This window comes from Scyliorhinus torazame, chromosome 6 (genome assembly GCF_047496885.1).
Source record: "Scyliorhinus torazame isolate Kashiwa2021f chromosome 6, sScyTor2.1, whole genome shotgun sequence".
Classification (NCBI taxonomy): domain Eukaryota; kingdom Metazoa; phylum Chordata; class Chondrichthyes; order Carcharhiniformes; family Scyliorhinidae; genus Scyliorhinus; species Scyliorhinus torazame.
In genome coordinates, this window is record NC_092712.1 from 14272741 (window position 1) to 14278740 (window position 6000).

Consider the following 6000-nt stretch of genomic DNA (forward strand, 5'->3'; position numbering starts at 1 on the left):
GGTGCTCTTTCCAAGAGCTGGTGCAGACTCGATGGGCCGAATGGCCTCCTTCTGCACTGTAAATTCTATGAGCTAAACAACCCTATTATAGACTGAGCAAACAAACCTTTTATTGTCACAAGTATGAAGTTACTGTGAAAAGCCCCTAGTCACCACATTCTGCCACCTGTTCAGGTCAACCAGTACAGGAATTGAACCCACACTGCTGGCCTTTTTCTGCATCACAAACCAGCTGTCTAGCCCTCTTGAGCTAAACCAGCCCACATCTCCTGTGGCGGCACAGTGGTTAGCACAGTTGCTTCACAGATCCAGGGTCCCAGGTTCGATTCCCAGCTTGCGTCACAGACTGTGCACATTCTCCCCAGCGTGAGTTTCCTCCGATTGCTCCAGTTTCCTCCCACAGTCCAAGATGTGCAGGTTAGGTGGATTGGCCTTGATAAATTGTCCTAAGGTTAGGTGGGTTGTGGGGATGGTGTGGGCTTGGGTGCGGTGCTCAGATTTATGTAGGTCCTATGTCTTTTCATGTACAGAATGATCTGTCTGGACTGTACACAGCAATACTGCTCACTGTACCTCAGGACACAAGACAATGAGCAAAATACAAACAACAACACCCCCCCCCCCCCCATTGCTGTGGACAGTACCCAGTCCCTGACAGACAACAAAGAAAAGTACAGCACAGGAACAGGCCCTTCAACCATACTGCCCATCCAAACTAAAATCTTCTACACTTACAGGGTCCGTATCCCTCCATTCCCATCCTATTCAAGATGCCCCTTAAATGTCACTATCATCCAGCTTCCACCACCTCCTCCGGTAGAGAGTTCCAGGCACCCACTACCCTCAGTGTAAAAAAACTTGGCTCAGTGTCTGGGCTCCCTGGGGGAGGGGGGGGGGCTCAGTGTCTGGGCTCCCTGGGGGAGGGGCAGGGGGGCTCAGTGCCTGGGCTCCCTGGGGGAGGGGCAGGGGGGCTCAGTGTCTGGGCTCCCTTGGGGGGGGGGGGGGGCTCAGTGTCTGGGCTCCCTTGGGGGGGGGGGGGGGGGCTCAGTGTCTGGGCTCCCTGGGGGGGGGGCTCAGTGTCTGGGCTCCCTGGGGGGGGGGGGGCTCAGTGCCTGGGCTCCCTGGGGGAGGGGGGGGGGCTCAGTGCCTGGGCTCCCTGGGGGAGGGGCGGGGGGGCTCAGTGTCTGGGCTCCCTTGGGGGGGGGGGGGGGGGCTCAGTGTCTGGGCTCCCTGGGGGGGGGGGGGGGGCGGGCTCAGTGTCTGGGCTCCCTGGGGGGGGGGGGGGCGGGCTCAGTGTCTGGGCTCCCTGGGGGGGGGGGGGGCGGGCTCAGTGTCTGGGCTCCCTGGGGGGGGGGGGCGGGCTCAGTGTCTGGGCTCCCTGGGGGGGGGGGGGCGGGCTCAGTGTCTGGGCTCCCTGGGGGGGGGGGCGGGCTCAGTGTCTGGGCTCCCTGGGGGGGGGGGCGGGCTCAGTGTCTGGGCTCCCTGGGGGGGGGGGGCTCAGTGTCTGGGCTCCCTGGGGGGGGGGGGGGGGCGCTCAGTGTCTGGGCTCCCTTGGGGGGGGGGGGGGGACGCTCAGTGTCTGGGCTCCCTTGGGGGGGGGGGGGGGGGGGGGGGGAGGGCTCAGTGCCTGGGCTCCCTGGGGGAGGGGGGGGGGGCTCAGTGCCTGGGCTCCCTGGGGGAGGGGGGGGGGCTCAGTGCCTGGGCTCCCTGGGGGAGGGGCAGGGGGGCTCAGTGCCTGGGCTCCCTGGGGGAGGGGCAGGGGGGCTCAGTGTCTGGGCTCCCTTGGGGGGGGGGGGGGGGGCTCAGTGTCTGGGCTCCCTTGGGGGGGGGGGGGGGGGGGCTCAGTGTCTGGGCTCCCTGGGGGAGGGGGGGGGGGCTCAGTGCCTGGGCTCCCTGGGGGAGGGGGGGGGGGGCTCAGTGCCTGGGCTCCCTGGGGGGGGGGCGGGCTCAGTGTCTGGGCTCCCTGGGGGGGGGGCGGGCTCAGTGTCTGGGCTCCCTGGGGGGGGGGGGCGGGCTCAGTGTCTGGGCTCCCTGGGGGGGGGGGGGGGGGCTCAGTGTCTGGGCTCCCTGGGGGGGGGGGGGGGGGGGGGGGGGCTCAGTGTCTGGGCTCCCTGGGGGGGGGGGGGGGGCGGGCTCAGTGTCTGGGCTCCCTTGGGGGGGGGGGGGGGGGCGCTCAGTGTCTGGGCTCCCTTGGGGGGGGGGGGGGGGGGGGGCGGGCTCAGTGTCTGGGCTCCCTTGGGGGGGGGGGGGGGGCTCAGTGTCTGGGCTCCCTGGGGGGGGGGGGGGCTCAGTGTCTGGGCTCCCTGGGGGGGGGGGGGCTCAGTGTCTGGGCTCCCTGGGGGGGGGGGGGGGGGCTCAGTGTCTGGGCTCCCTGGGGGGGGGGGGGGCTCAGTGTCTGGGCTCCCTGGGGGGGGGGGGGCTCAGTGTCTGGGCTCCCTGGGGGGGGGGGGGGGGGCTCAGTGTCTGGGCTCCCTGGGGGGGGGGGGGGGGGCTCAGTGTCTGGGCTCCCTGGGGGGGGGGGGGGGGGGGGCTCAGTGTCTGGGCTCCCTGGGGGGGGGGGGGGGGCTCAGTGTCTGGGCTCCCTGGGGGGGGGGGGGGCTCAGTGTCTGGGCTCCCTGGGGGGGGGGGGGGGCTCAGTGTCTGGGCTCCCTGGGGGGGGGGGGGGGGGCTCAGTGTCTGGGCTCCCTGGGGGGGGGGGGGGGCTCAGTGTCTGGGCTCCCTGGGGGGGGGGGGGGGGGGCTCAGTGTCTGGGCTCCCTGGGGGGGGGGGGGGGGGGGGGGGGGCTCAGTGTCTGGGCTCCCGGGGGGGGGGGGGGGGGCTCAGTGTCTGGGCTCCCGGGGGGGTCTCTTACCTGGCTGGCCTGTGCGCTGTGGCGGGGTCGGGCCTCTCTCTGTCTCTCTCGGTGCTGTCTTCAGGCGGAGGCGGGCCTCCGGGAAGCGCCGTCGGTGCTGGGTAAGGCGGTGCCCGCCGTCCTGCCGCTGGTGGGGGTGAAGTGCCGCGGGTGGAAGCAGAGCGAGTGCGGGGCGCTGCGACACGAAGAGGCCGGGCGGCGGGAGCGGGGGGCGGCCTGGGGAACCATCACAGCCCGGAGCTTCCACACACGATCACCGAACGCTGCTGCTGATACCGCCTCGGCTCGGCCTGCCCTTCCTCCTCGCAGTAAACAGCCTCGCACCGATCGCCAATGAGCGGCCTCTCCCAACCCGTCAACCGCCCGCTCCTTATAAAGGCAGGGCCCTACCGCCAAGCCCCGCCCTCCCCCGTGTCGCTCAATGGCGACCAGGCTCACCATCACCCCGGCTGCCGATTGGATCGGACGGCCGTCCATCAAGGCGAAGAGGGACGGAACCCGGCCTCCATTGGTTAGGGCAGCCGTCAGTCAGTAGTCGGACGGCCGTTGAGGAGGCGGAGTTTGAATGGGCTCACGCGCAGCGTCCGTTAGCCGCGCCTGTGGGGGGAGGAGTCCGTACAGTGGCCCCCACAGGGACCCGGCAGCTCCCGCCCGGGGCGGGGTAACTGGGCAGCTCACTTTGCGGCGATTGGTTACTGACGATGATCCCGCCCTACACCCGTTCTGATTGACAACGATACTTCGCTGTTGATTGGTCCAACGCGCTTTCATTGTGTTGTGCCGAGGTGGGTGAGCTTAGTTGGCTGGCCGCCAATCGCGGTGGCCCAGTGGTTAGCGCGGCTGCCTCACAGCGTCATGGTCCCGGGTTCGATTCCCGGCTTTGGATAACTGTCCGTGTGCAGATTATTGCTTCTACCTATGGCCTCCTCCTGCACTATAGGAATTCTAAAATACATACGAACGAGGAGTAGGCCAATTGGCCCCTCGAGCCTGTTCTGCCATCCAATAAGATTGTGGGTGATCTTTTTGTGGACTCAGCTCCACTTACCCACCCGCTCACCGTAACCCTTAATTCCTTTACTGTTCAAAAATCTATCTACCTTTGCCTGAAAAACATTTAACGAGGTCGCCGTAACTGCTTCACTGGGCAGGGAATTTCACAGATTCACAACCCTTTGGGTGAAGGAGTTCCTCCTCAACTCAAATGAAGGCCACCTGAGGTGTGGCTTATCAAAGCAGAGAATCCAAATCCCTGTAGTCCGAAGGAGGCTATTCAGCTGATCAAGTCTGCACCGACCCTCCAAAAGAGCACTCTGCACTCTCCCTAGGCCCACTCCTCTGCCCTATCCCCGTAACCAATCCACCCAACCTTTGGACAAAAATGGTCGCTGAGATACAGCTACAAGACAGCATTCTGGTGAATCTCCTCTGCATCCTCACTAGTGCAATTACTGCCCACAGTGTGGCAACCAGAACTGCACACACTACTCCAGCTGTTGCCTGACCAGTGTTTTATACGGCTCCACCATAACCTCCCTGCTCTTATATTACATGCCTTGGCCAATCCCATATGCCTTCTTAACCACCCTAATAGGACCATAAGACATAGGAGCAGAATTAGGCCACTTGGCCCATCGAGTCTGCTCAGCCATTCAATCATGGCTGATATTTTCTCATCCCCATTCTCCTGCCTCCTCCCCATGACCCCTAATCCCCTTATTAATCAAGAACCTATCTATCTCTGTGTTAAAGACACTCAGTGATTTGGCCTCCACAGCCTTCAGCGGCAAAGAGTTCCACAGATTCACCACCCTCTGGCTGAAGAAATCCCTCCTCATCTCTGTTTTAAAGGATCGTCCCTTTAGTCTGAGATGATGTCCTCTGGTTCTAGTTTTTCCTACACGTGGAAACATCCTCTCCACGTCCACTCTATCCAGTGAACGCAGTATCCTGTAAGTTTCAATAAGATCCCCCCTCATCCTTCTAAACTCCAACGAGTGCAGATCCAGAGTCCTCAAACGTTCCTCATATGACAAGTTCTTCATTCCAGGGATCATTCTTGTGAACCTCCTCTGGACCCTTTCCAAGGCCAGCACATCCTTCCTTAGAAAGGGACCCAAAACTGCTGACAATACTCCAAATGGGGTCTGACCAGAGCCTTATACAGCCTCAGAAGTACATCCCTGGTCTTGTACTCTAGCCCTCTCGCCATGTATGCCAACATTGCATTTGCCTTCCTAACTGCTGACTGAACCTGCACGTTAACCTTAAGAGAATCGTGAACAAGGACTCCCAAGTCCCTTTGTACTTCTGATTTCCTAAGCATCTTCCCATTTGATCAACTTCAGGTGGCGGGTTTGCTGATGAACCTAGCCGAAAGTGAATTTGGAGAAGCCCGAATCACTTTCCTTGAGGAGTTTCCGATACCCTCAAGACGAAGGGAGGCAATGCGATCTCTTAACATGAATGAATTTGATCGAACCTTTGTGCAAATGTTTTGTGGCGTGATTAGTCCACTGATGGACTTGCTAAAGAAACCTAAATATTTCAATGGACAACGGACTTTCAACAGGCATTTTACTGCCTGAAAGCTGTGATCACCAATGCTCCTGTATTGGAGAATTGCAAAGGAGTCTGTGGTCAGATTGAACTAAAGTACCTGATTCTAAAGAGAAATGCCGAGGAGTAGAGGAATGGATGGATCGTGCAAAGACTTTGTTCAAAGAGACTGTCAATCGAGAAGGATTTCAGTTGGAGGAAGAAGAACAAAGAAAAATGGACTATCTTATTATACCTGTTTGCATGTGTTGTTTTTTTAAAAAAAACAAAAAGGTATATTTACTGTGAACATTTCTTAGTGGATGGTGCAAAAGTGAAAAATGAACCCATCTTGAAGTTGATGGTTTATTTTTTTTTCTTGGGGGGAGGTGTCAGGTGAGAGTATCTTTAAGACATGGATGTTTAAGCAATGTACCTTTCAGAAAACAGTGATGTCAGAGAGTGGGTGGAGCCCAGCTCAGATCAGCCATTTTGAAGTTTGCAGTTTGAAAAAGCAGCTTGTGTGTGTCTGTGTGTTTCCAGAGAGCTGAATTTGGAGAAAACGAGCTTGGGGAATGTCTGTGTTTTGCAGTGAGCTGGATTTGCTGTGA

General features: G+C 60.4%; 1 protein-coding gene across 1 annotated transcript in view; it reads right to left on the reverse strand.

Annotated features, from left to right (window-relative positions):
* The window catches only part of LOC140424678 (repressor of RNA polymerase III transcription MAF1 homolog), a 90022-nt gene extending 86823 nt beyond the window's left edge, over positions 1-3199 (reverse strand). Inside the window, exon 1 of the mRNA XM_072507946.1 lies at positions 2852-3199. The gene's annotated coding sequence lies outside the window, so the exon portion shown is untranslated. The remainder of the gene's footprint in view (positions 1-2851) is intronic.
* Between the last annotated feature and the right edge of the window lie 2801 nt (positions 3200-6000).